At 40.0% G+C, this 13,197-nt stretch overlaps 1 protein-coding gene and 1 long non-coding RNA gene across 4 annotated transcripts in view; one reads left to right on the top strand and one right to left on the bottom strand.

Moving 5' to 3' along the window:
- Nucleotides 1-7,200, bottom strand: part of LOC120743765 (neural cell adhesion molecule L1-like protein) — a 48,908-nt gene extending 41,708 nt beyond the window's left edge. The window contains exon 1 of one of the 3 annotated variants that reach the window (XM_040047595.1): nucleotides 6,993-7,200. The gene's annotated coding sequence lies outside the window, so the exon portion shown is untranslated. The remainder of the gene's footprint in view (nucleotides 1-6,992) is intronic. The other 2 variants (XM_040047596.1, XM_040047597.1) reach the window with 2 other exon arrangements.
- Nucleotides 7,201-10,691: 3,491 nt separating this feature from the next.
- Nucleotides 10,692-13,197, top strand: LOC120743614. Its single transcript, XR_005698242.1, has 2 exons — nucleotides 10,692-10,738; nucleotides 11,512-13,197. It is a non-coding gene; the product is annotated as an uncharacterized LOC120743614 (long non-coding RNA).

Raw genomic sequence — 13,197 nt, 5'->3', positions numbered from 1 at the left:
AGGGCCTTGCTTCATTAGCATTTTTGGAACACCATGAATGAAAGTGTTTGTTCTGGTTTGTGCGTCCAATTGAAAGGGTCCATTAAAGAGTGTTTTAGGGGCTCTTCTGTGTTAGGTCGGAAGTTTGGGAGCTGGTGTAAAGAGGAAAGCGCCAGAAGATGGACGAAAAAGGACAGACAGACACGACGCTACCTTTACCCTCCACCTACATTAGTTTATATGAAGACAACACACTGCTTCGCGTCTTTCAGTCACGAACAGGTGCGCCGCGTAACATGTGACAACAGCAATCAGAATAGTAAATGTTTCAACAAACACTCAACAAGTTGGCAAGCTGTGATTAAAACCAGGGCGGCTCGTCCCACATTCAGAGCCAAGTATCAAGTGAAGTCTCATAACTGCACCTCAGAGATTGCAACATCCCCCCAAGCAACTCTGCTAGCTCGCAATTAGCAAATACCTCCACTTCTCACACAAGGTTACTACTAGGACTGAGGAAGCACTCTGGTAGCTTAGCAGTGAAAAATGAGACTTCAAGGTAGCACAAAATATTGCCATGAAGAAAGAAGTCTGACAGTTTTAATAGTTTTTTTAAGTAGTTACAAGTACACATTTTAAAACACATGTTACTGCTACAATTACAGTTAGATGGAGCCCATGGACAGTAGTCATATGGTTACTAGTGCTGTTTATTCAGTTTTGGCAATAGCTCATGATGAAAAAGTCAAACAGTGAATAACTGTGGAGGATACACAATCACCATTTTCATACAATTAAACAGGTCTAAAAGAAATTTATTGCTATAACTGTCATTTTTTTAAGTAGCAAATGTGAGCCACAGTCTTTTTGCACTGGAGTTTTAGGGGATTTCTCCACCATAAATAAATAAATTATGTCCCCCAAAAGAAAAATTTTATCTGAATAGAAATATTAAGCCATCTTATCTTCATGGGAAAGTAGCATCTCTGGCAAGAAGGAAAATAGCAGTTGATTTTTCAGAGCCGCTGCATGACCTGATGGTGATGCATATGCATATTAATACCTGCCGGAAAGGTAGCGCTGGGTACTACCAGTTTAGTGCCAGATTGCTGTGAGCAAGGTTTCGACCCTGACAAAGAATGAAAGTTAGAGAGTACGAGAGAGACAAAAACAGAAAGAAAGCAGGGGGGGGGGGCTGTGTTGTTGAGTTTTGGGGAGGTGATATCTATGGCACAGGAGAGAGAAATCCATGGGGATTCTGCTCATTAGCATTTGAATTGAATTCCAGCAGGCGGAAAAGACAGACACTGAGTTCAGGACTGTTGTTAGTGAAATTATTGCACTGAATGTTATGGTCAAAGCTAATCTTTGCAACAAATGGAGAGCTTAATATTTCAGAAACCTGGGAAAGATAACAATTATTGCAAAAAAGTATTATTATTGCATACTGTGGTATTACTGTTGTAATGTGCACAGAGCAGTTAAACTCTGAAAGGCATCACTGCTTTTGAATATTAAAGAAGCCCCTGAGTTTAATTTTAATATATGGTAATAACATTAATTAGCAATAATGACATTAGGCGTTTACTGCAATCAACTGAACAGTTAGTTGGGACAAACAGTCACTGGCCTCTGTTACTGGTTATCCTCACTAGCTCTTTCAGTGCAAACATTGACTATTTTCATCATCTAAAAATGCTTTAATTACCTTTAATTACCTTACCTTAGATCTGAAAATGTTGAAATGGTTGTAGATTTGTAGATTTCCCACTTTAAATAAAATGGGCCCCATGCTGACTAGCTACAACTATGTGATTATAATCAAATGATAATTATTTTAACACATAAATAAGAAATAGTAATCAAATGATATAGAGTTACTACTAATTGGAGGGAAACCTGATAAAACAGTGGCTTTTATTTACACACAATCTTTAATATAGAGCATTGTAAATATTCCTTTCACAAAAGTCTATCCTTTTTGTGAACATCAAGGAATACTGCCAAATAAATGAGTCATGTGAGCAGAGAAGAATGAAGTCTAAAAGTATTGCTTTCAGCCTTCTTGTTGTGTAGTGTGAACTTGTCCTGGCTCATGTAAATCAGTCTCAAAGCAGGGCAACATGTAAGAACACAGAAGGTATGTGTCATAGGCAAATTTTCTTGACTCCTGTTCAACAAAAGCACTCTACATTTTCACATTTGTGACCCAAGTGCAATCTCAGACTTTGTTTTGGTTTTGTGATATGCCCTAACTTTGCTGAAGTCTATCTAAAGGTGCACATCTCTCTCCAGGTTCCAGGAAAACAACAAAACTCCAATGATATATTTTGCTGGAGGCGGCCACACATAGAGAGGATGTTTACTTCATAGCCGGGAACAGGAACACGCTGTCCCAGTCAACAGGGCGATGTGCTGAAGATGGCGCATCTTATTTCTGTCCCTTCTGTCTAAAAGTATGTTTTTGTCCTGGAAAAGGGGTTTAACAGTGAGGGCAGTGTTCAAAAGCGAGAGTCCAACAGAATGCTGTGAAGAGCATTTCAAGTGCCAACACACCATGCTCCCCACTCACTGGAAGGAATTCATCCTATTGTCAACTGAACTTGTCGAAAAACTCTTGAAGGTGCGGCATGGGGGGTTAAAGTAGGCTGAGCACAGCCTTCGTGACCGCTCTCAAAGCCAGATCATCCCAACCTTCTCGTGTAGAAGTATCAGTTGCTCCAATTTAGACGGGGTCCAAAGTTATTTGTGCCCCCTGCGTGAGGCGTTGATTTCACCCAACATTTGTCGGCTGGAGCAGTCATGACCTTTGCTCCTGGTAGTTAGGAACTGCCAGAGCTGAAAGGCAGAAAGCCAAACAACCATGGTAACAGAAATACTGGTATCTATGTCGGGAAGATTTACTGGGAATTTGTAAGGGATTTCCAGAGAATAAAAGCTTTATCCCATGATGAGTGAAAGTTTGATGCCTGCAAAAGCTGTCACCAATTGTTTAAATAGATGGCAAGATAGACAATCTGAAGACACAATCAGTTTCTCACGCTGCAGTGCCCCCGCTATTTTAAACCACTGTGTTGATGCGCAGTGACTCCCTGTGTCAGTGCCTGCTGTAAATATTTTACGAGCATTCCAAAGGTGGACTGGCTGTCCTTGGAGCAAAGCAATAAATTCCCCCACCAAATACGCACAGAGCTGTAGTGCATCTTCAGTGGTCATCTTCTAATTAACGCGGACCAACGAAGCAGAACTAAATTATCGACCAAGTTTAAAAGCAACGTCTGCCTGTCCTTTGGAAATTGCGACACAAAAACTAATACTTGGAGCAAAAAGAGCCACGTTTGTCGAACTTTAAAAACCTCTTTCAGAGGTTTTCTTTCATTTTCTTTGGTCGATTTGTTTTGTATCAAAGGCTGTGCACAGATCGCGTATGGCGCCGTGGTACTCGATAGTGAATCAAATGCAAGAAAAATATACAAATACAGTTTGCACAAAGCATTAGTTAAACCTGCCAAGATCAATCAAGACACTATTCTCACAGCTGTTATCTTCATTCTCTATTCTAAAGAACAAGTTCAGAAGCACACAGACACACACATGCTCCTCTTAATTTATTCATATATGCAGTATTCTCAGATTACCAGTGAATCCACACAAACGTGTTCTCTGAGTCTACTAATATGCAAAAGATGTGATCGCTGTGCTTCTCTAGGATAGTAAACATCCCTGTTTCGGTCACATTCCTTTTTGCTGCAGTATCCTGCTGCCTATACCGTCTACTTTAAAACAGTAACTTTAATTTGTTCCCCTCAAACAGATGAATTGTTTGAAGCCTTCTGTGAATTATCTGTAACTTAACTTATGCAGCAAAGAATTTATTAGTTTACAATTTACTGTGGCTGCATAGCTGTGCACACAAAACCATTTAACATCTTCTGCCCATTAAGTCACAAAGACCATTATGATAAACAGCTAATCGCAGATCTGAAAATTTTATTTGACTTTGTTCTTTCACTTTCTCACAATGGCAACCTCCAACCGCCTCATCAGCAGCTTCAAAACAGAAATCAATTTCTGTTGAAAACAAGAAACGCGCACATTAAACTGCCTGAAATGTCTCTGGAAGCGACAGAAAAGCAAAGCCATTAGTAATCAGGTCTGTTCTACCATTAAATTTGATTATTGGGTTATGTTATAGTCATTCAAGCAGTGGCCTCATGTTGATACCATAATTTTGTTGACTATAAGTGACTGGCATGGAGTTTTACTCTTCCCCATGCATCACTGATTAAGTGGCTGAGAAATTCACCCCCTGCCTGGTAAGGCTCTTACATTAAACTATCTGCTTCTAATGGATAACCATGAGCTGCTCAAATGCTGACGGCAGCTAAATATACTCTGTTCTGTCACAACACATTTGGCAAGATATTAAATCCACGCGATCTATAAAGCAACAGCTGACTGTTGGAAACATATGCCATGTACAACAGGATATTAGAGTGTAACATTAAGTCAATAAAATGTGTATGTTACAGAGTTATGGAGGTGTCTCTGTCAAGTTTCAGCCTCTGACTAGAAGGACATGATTTACTAATGCAGCAGGCTCCAATTATACAATGCAGTAGAGTATATGTATGCAGTAGAGGGTTATGTAGGTTGCCAAAAAAGCAATTATCTCGTCTTTTGCCTCAAAAGGTAGCTGAGATAGGTGGAGACAACATGCCTAGCATGTTACAACACATGCTGAAATGCCGGTACCGGGGTGACAATGCATTGTACAACCTGTGAAAAGCAGGAGCAGGAGGTGCTTTCCTGGCACCCCGTTTCATTTATGGTGTCTCATTGGTGCCACTGTGGAGCTCCCGTGTTTGCTTTTGAAAGTTTTGATTTTTATTTCACAGTGTCAAAGTGTTATGACATTTCCTGCATGAATCCACCATCAGTTTGCATTCAGTCACTTGCTTCACAATAAGTGCACTCAGAAAAACCACTCACCATCTGACATTTCAAATTTACCATCCTTTCTGTGCCTGTAATAAACCAGAAAATGCCGGTGAGTCATGAATGTGGAAGGTTCAATTCATGTTGTTCTGGAAGCATTTATTTAAAACAACCTGGATGATAAAAAAAAAACTAAACTGGGAAGAGCCAAAATAACTGAGTGTTTCTGTGCACTGTTTGAGCCAACAATAGAAAATTGAACTGACTAGTTTGATCAGCGTATTGTTTGCAGTCGTTTCTTCACCAAAATTCTATCCTGAACTGAGGATCTTTGACTTTGATTGCATAAAAAACATCAAATGCAAGCTTCAGTTTGGATTCAGGGAAACTGCAGTGGGTGTTTGAAATTTTTTATGTTTTTAAATGTGAGAAAATCGAATGTCTGGTTTTGTTTGACCAGTAAATATTTTTTCAGTATAAACTGCTTACCCTACTGTTGAAGGTTAAAAATCTGCAGCTGGACTTGAGGATGTAGACCAGCATGTAAAACTGAGCACCGGAGGCTGAATTCTGTCATTAGTCATAAGGTAACCAGTCATGGGTGATTTCTACATCTTGGAAAATGTTGTCCTATCTGCGGTGGTCATCAAAATTATGATTTGTCCTTTAAAGATGGTCTTCATTAAAAAAGAGAGATATATAGTAGTTGCTACTGTACACATAAATATGTCTCCTTATGATTGATTGCAGGCCACCCATCAGACAGACCAAACAACATTGTTGTCCCATAAAAGCATTCGTGTGTGCGTGTGCGTGTGCGTGTGCGTGTGCGTGTGCGTGTGCGCGTGTGTTTCACATTTCCGAACAGAAACAGTAAAGACATCTGCAAAGAGCATCTGTATGCACATATTCACAGTGTGTGTTTCCATCGGCTGAGACTACAGGACCCTTGACACGCGAGAAAAAGCTGAAAAAGCTGACAACAATCGCAACACAGGATGTTTTTTTAAAATTAAAAGCTGACCCTGTTCTCGTGCCACAGCCTGTTCTACTGTAAATTACTTTATTGAAAGCTTTGTACAAACATCACCACAGGGAGTGAGGACCGCAGGATTCCCCAATTACCACATTTCAGTCATGTTGGGTCACGCAAAGAAAGAGATGCGACCCATTTCACCATGACAAAGCTGCAGAGTCCTGAATAGGCCAGCTTCACAGGACTAAGCCTGGCTAATGCTCTGGGCGACTCACCCACTAACCCACCACTGCTCCTCACCCTCTCAGAGGCGTAGTAACCGAGTAACAGAGAGTGAAATGCACTATTAGTGCTGGGCCATACTACAAATTTTAGTACGGATCTGATTGCAATATTTTTAACATATAAAGGCAGCTTATTTAGGGGGTAGCATTGTGCCATGATTTATGAGATGAATCAACATCAATTTGTGCATTTTAAACATTTAATGACCACTAAATGGCTTAATTTCCACAATAAATAGATAAATGATACAACGCAACACACCTTTCACTATTTCACGTATTCTGAACCTTTTTTTTTCTTCTTTTACGTTTTTTTGGGGGGGGAGAGATGGAATTTAAATGTATCTGTCTCTAAAGCACTTTAGGTGTGACAGGTGACACTAAAAGGCTTGTGCATGTATATAGCAAGGGATAGAAACAAAATACGGATCAGATACCAGTACCAGTGCTGGATCTTTTGCCCCCTTTATTGGCTATGAACCGTTTGCACGTAAAGCTTCCTCCATTTGGAAGAGATGTAAGGAAAGTGGGCAGGTGACTTTAACATTAAAGTAAGAAGCTAAGAGTCTAATGAGAACCTTTGCAGGCACTTGTGGCTCTCTATCTTCACTACATGATTTGGCACTTGAGCTCCGGTATCATGCTGAGGTAAAGGTGCAGGTTTTTAAAAGTCTGCCTCTGTACATAAACACTGATAAATAGCCCATCCACTCTTCTCGCATTATATCCCTCTATTACAAAGCTGAACGCCTCTTTCTTCTGCAAGTCAGACTAAAATAACATAAAGCAGTCACATTTTTTGTTCTACTACTCACCCCTACGAAGAAGAGCAGCTGGAGTGATGAATCAATCTATCAGGGATTTGCCCTCAGCTTTCACGGTAGGCGCTTCTGTTATTTAACATTTTAAGTGGATGACAACTTTTTAGTCCACGCTATGATTAAGCGCTGACGGTATGACAAACATCTCCCTCTGGAAGACTTTACGTCAAGTTAGCTGCATGCGCACTTTTTTTCCTCCACCTCATCCTCCGCTTGTGAGAAACTTTTTTTTTTTTTTGAATGACAGCCAAGAAGTGCGGAGTCAACAACTGCAACAAGTCTCCACAAGGTCTTTCTTCTATTTTGGAAGCTTCAGAGGTCAAAGGACAAGTCTGTGCATGTGTGTGTGTGGACTGCTGTCTGTCATATATCGGCACCTGGGCTTGGAGTTAAATATGCGCATATAGAAAACCTTGGGAAATATTTTTGTCCGCATGTGCGTGCGCGCGAGTCTGTGGCATGTCAATCAATCGAGGCAAAAAGCCCGAGCCCAAGGGTTCGTCACTCCCACGCATACTGTACCTGCACACACACGGGGCGCCCATTTCTAATATTCAAAACAGTTGAGCCTCTTTATTGGTGAATTCAAAGCACAATTACTGCTCATTCATGCACGTAATTGCCCTTTCCCGATATATAAAGAGGGTGAATGGCTGCTGAGTGGACCTTACTTTCCCCATCGACGCATATCAACCATTTTACCTGCTTGAATTTGAAGTCGATACCGCTAGAGAATACAGTTACCCAGTCCTGCTCTTTTTATGTCCACAGAGAGGATGTAGGTTAAAAAGTTTGTACAGTATGTAAAACTGAGTCCACACCCACGTGCAACTGATATCAGCGTAATAAGTGAATAATACGGGTTACAAATGCAAATAAAGATGGGCTGTGTGTGTCAACTGTCTGCAACCATGCACTTGACAGACACTGTCGCCTGAAGTTATTTTTCATGAGCATGAACAAGAATGTGAAGTGCAGATAGGCGCTGAAAAAACAAAAACATGCTGTTTACCCTCTGCAAACATGAAGCAGTAGTTTTGAGTTAAGTCCAAATGAAATGTATGAAAACAATGTTTGTTTGTTTGTTTGTTTTTTAAGTCATATAATAAAATAATTAAGGAAAATGTGCCTGGTATAAACTGAATGTCAAGTAAATTTCATCTGACCAGGATCCATTAGAGGCAACATTTTAGACTGTACCTATGTGACAAAATGACATATAAAATTTACATGCAATTAAATTAGTCAAATTCAGCATTTTGGACAGATTTATTTATTTATTTATTTATTGAGTGTGTAGAATATTCTTTGACATAAACACAAGTGGACAAAGGCTATTATAAGTACTAAACTGCAGACTGTGTTTAGATGTTTTTGTTTGTTTAATTTAAAGTTTCCTCAAATTATTAAACTTTTGGATTCTGAGCATTTTAATCTATCAGTTACTTTGATTTAGGCAAATTCTAGCATAAAACATGATTATTGTGACGACGCTGGGCTAAGTCATTTGAGTCCTGTTGCATAACAATAAATGAAATAATTTCAAAGTGTGCTAAAAGGACATTTTATTTTAGTTCTTTACACTTTAACACAAAAAAACTGATCAAAGCAGTGTATACATGTAGTTCAAGCTGTGCATCGGAATAGCTTAGAAAGGAGATTTAAGTGGCATTGCTTGTACCAGAGTTGGTCTGAGTATATCTACGGTTTACAGAGAATGGTCCAAAAAACAGAAAACATCCAGTAGGCTGCAGTTCCCTGAGAGGAAATGTGTTGTTGATCCCAGAGGTCAGAGGAGAATGGCCAGACTGCTTCAATCTGATAGGCAATATTAACTCAAATAACCACTTGTTACAACCGAGGTATGATGAGAGCCTCTCTGAACTTAAAGGGCATCAAACCTTGAAGCAGATAAGCTACAGCATCTACACAAACTGTCATAAACAGTATGAAAGCATGGATCCATCCTGTCTTGTATAAGTGTTTCAGTGGTGTGGGGGATATTTTCTTGGTACACTTTGGACTTTTCAGTACCAACTGAGCATAATTTTAATGCCACAGCCTACCTGAGTTTTGCTGCTGATCGCGTCCATCTTTTTATAACCACAGTGTACCCATCTTCTGACGGCTGCTACCAGCAGGATGTCACAAAGTGCGGATCGTATCAAACCGGTTTCTTGAACATGACTGAGTTCACTGTACTCAAACGGTCTCCACAGATTTGAGTCCAACAGAACACCGTGGGGATGTGGTGAAACAGGAGATTCACATCACTGATGTGCAAGCCCACAAATCTGCTTCAACTGTGTGATGCCATGGACCCAAATCTCTGAGGAATGTTTCCAGCAGCTTGCTGAATCTATGACACAAAGAATTACGGCAGTTCTTAAGGCAAAACCAGGTCCCTGTTGGTACTAGCAAGATGCACATGGTGAGTGTATGTTGCATTATACAACACATGGCATAGTATATGCTTATGTCAAGGCTGGGCTGGTGTGAAGGTATCAAAAGCTGACTGTCACATCACACAGTTCATGTCATCTTTTTTTTTTTTAGTTTTGAGGAAGCAAAGACTTTCTTGGATATTTGTATAAAAGATGAGCACCCAGTGCCAGATTTAATAATCTGATTGATTTGTTGATTGCCAAGCATGTTGCGTGACCGTGCACACAGAAGGTTTTGAAGACACCTGGAACATTTAACCAAACCTAAACAGACAATAAATCAGTTTGTTCATTGTGCTCATTTTGCCATGCACATGCTAAAAAAAACCCGCTATACAATAAAAGTGTTACTATATGCAATCTGCATAGTGTTGATGCATCATTATTGCCTCTCTCACATCTGTTAACTCTTACTCAGAATCAGGTTTAAGAAGTTTTATATTTGCAGGTACCTCACTGTGTCCTTGTGACAAAACCAAAGTTTACACTTCTAATGGAAACACGAATAAGCATGTTATAATTTTAAAACATTGATCTCAATCTAGTGCCCTTCATGAAGTAAAAATAGAGAATAAAAAAGACAAAACAGCACCCCGATCAATAAGAAGAGAAGAAAATGGAGCTCTTCACTTTCTATTTGTGCCACTCTCTGTTCCCATAAGGACTAAGCTCAATCGTAGAGCTATAGAGAAGTAGCTTACATTCCAATTACCACTCAAACCAGCAGTGAACACTGAGTCCTGAACCTTGACATCAGCCCCAATTGAGAGAGGCACCAGAACACTGCCAGGACATCACACATTTTCACCCATTATGGGGCCATTGTGCTGCACTGACCTGTAATCTTGACCTCGAGTTGTGTTTCTCTCCATCTCAAAACACTTCACTGCAAATAAGCGAGGGCTGTTGATACCTCTCCACATCTGAGTCTGTATAGACCCAAGTACTAATAATAACATTATTTCCAATGTATATTTAAAAAAAACAAAAAACAACACTTCACCCAAGTTGAATGCTGATTATTCAAAGTGATAAATCTGATCATTTTGCATTCTTTTAAAGGATGTTCACAATTGTAGTTCACACTGTACTCTGTCTTAAGGTTTTGACTTACAGTGGAAACACACGGAATATATTCGACAGATAAAGGAGTGTAGAAAATGTAGTTGCCATGGAAATCTACTTATATTTGATTGGCGGCCTTTCCTCCTGCGGTGTAACAATGCCCCCTAGTGATATCTTAGATGGCTCTGCACACCAGGGAAGCAGAGGCACAATCCGAAGTCGTCTTATTCAGTAAGTTCGGAAAGCTTTGAAATCGTTTAACCAGACCTCTTTGTGCATGCGTGTGTCTGTGTGTCTGTGTGCGGGATACAAGCATTACTCCTTGATGCCATCTGTGGCGACGGGCAGGGAGACGCAAACTGGTTAATTAAGCTGAAATCTGAATGATATCTAAATGAGATTTAACGCTCTTTCACTGGCTCGCTGCACCTCACTGGGTGGACTTTATCTTAGTAGAAAACCATGTTTTCCAGAAGCTGCAAAAGCCCTTCCGTTCCCGCTGTTTTAGCCTTTGATAGCTGGGAAATTCTGGGTTTCGTTCTGTTTCCACTGGTCTGTTATGGAAATATTTTATGTATTAACACCAGAGGGAGCGCCTGAGTTCTTTTTTCTTTGCCACACTGCTCTGTGTGTAGTCACAGCACAGACATCCAGGTGTTAAAGCAGCTCTCCAAACTACTCTTCTTATCATTAATTACTAATAAGGAAGATATTTTGCTGCTCATCCATCTATTTAAAGAGGTGAACTCAAAGATAAGGAATTTAGAGATATATAAAATATATATAATGTTATCAAAAAGCAAAAAATAAACAAATAATTTAAAAAAAAGATGTTGGTGCAGTAAAATCACAGACACTACAGCTGCAAACACACTGGCTAGTCCTTTGGGCAGGCTGTCGTACAGACTGGGAATAATAACAGTGTTTCAGTGGTTATTCAAACCAAAGCAGTATTGTTGCATACATTATAAACTCTTCAGGTTATTAATTTCTTTGTGTTGCAGATCACGCTGACCTGCAGATGTCAGGGATTTTTCTGATATACTATAATGCAGAAGCCGAGGGGTTCCAACGTGTCAGGTGACTGAGAAAAGAGAGCCACAGTGGAAGACAAAGGTGTCGGAAAAAAGAGAGATGTGTCTCATACTTACAAAGAATGCCTGCGCTGTGTGGGTATTTTAATGACTGCTCCTTTTGTGTAGACTACACTGTGAGCATCATGCACAGAAAAAAAGAAAGAAATTGAGATAACAACCATGCAGTGGGAGCTACATGGAGACGGACCGGGAATAAATGTTGACTGATAAGTGCAGTCAGAGGCAGCTGCCTTCATTTATTGACTCAATACCCAGGAGTGTGAATGTGTGCGAGAGTGCTGTAATATCAGTGTTGCTGTGCAATACGAGAACTTACATCATCACCACTTAACAATATTACAGGCAGTTCATAAGATTATTGGTCCCCAGGGGAAAAATTAAATTTGATACGTTTATCAATATGAACTAATACAACAGAACGGCATTTATACGTTGTTTTCATATATATTTATAACTAGCGTGTTATCAGTGCACCAGAGTTTAATCCTAATACTCGTTCAGCACAGACCTTACACTTATTATCCAGCATGTTAGCGTCATCGTACCCTTTATGTTAATTAAGACGCTTGAATAATTCATGGGTTTGACACCAAGATGTCAAGCTAGACAAAAGCATCAGGAAACAGATGTGTTCACCCTTAACCGGCTAATGGCTGTCCATAAAAATTGGAGAGCCAAGCAGAAATGCCGTTCACAGTGGCTGTAATGATCAAACTTTGCAAGTTTTTTTTTAACCTATTTCTGGCTCATTTGTCTCCAATGTGCAACTTAACACTTGAGAATTGCATCGTAGTCACTTGTTACCAGCTGTTTGAGGTTAATTGTAACTCCTCATTTTCTCGAGCATGCTGAAGAGACTGTTTCGAGCGCCACATGTTGTGTGTCGATGTTGGTGTTTAATTGCGACCAAAGTACATCTCTGAAAAATTTGGTTTTATGCTCAAGCTGTTAATGCTCCCAGCTTCTTAAATGTGCTAAATGCAGGGGATCATCGTGTCGCTGGGAAGTACCGAGTGAAAACACGCGCTGAGAAGAGACTATTGAAAATCCATGAAGCTGCCTGCTGCATGGATCTTTACATATCTGAATCTCAGTCACCCGGGGTAGATCTTTTCATTGAACACTTGAGAGCAATGTGTGAAGGCAAACAGCGGGAGCGTATGGGTGTGTGTTAGGTGAACACTCGTGATGTGTGTTTCTGTGTCGGAGATCTCTCCAAAGAGGAAATGGATGGTATAGATACCTCGCTTGGGTGACATTCCCACTGTTTGCTCCATTATATAGCGGGGTTCACATACATATAAGCCCGTAATGCTCTCAAAATGAAAGCAAACACAACTCCAAACTGCCTTGTTTTCTCATGATGGAGGCAAACATTTCATTTAAGGAGGCACGCTACGGGACCAAGGCAGCACATGCTCGGTTAAGCAAGTTGGATGAAGCTGGAGACAAAAATCTTGTAACCTTACATTGCCTGCAAATAGGTCTTGCTTCATTTTCATAGCACTGAGCCTTCTTCTCTGTGGATCCAAAAATAAACAATTTGCTTGTAAGTTTTATGTAAGTACAAAACAATAAATATTAATGCATCAA

This window comes from Simochromis diagramma, unplaced genomic scaffold (genome assembly GCF_900408965.1).
Source record: "Simochromis diagramma unplaced genomic scaffold, fSimDia1.1 OVJJ01000387.1, whole genome shotgun sequence".
In the NCBI taxonomy this organism is placed as follows: Eukaryota; Metazoa; Chordata; class Actinopteri; order Cichliformes; family Cichlidae; genus Simochromis; species Simochromis diagramma.
This window is presented reverse-complemented; position numbering and strand designations above follow the sequence as displayed.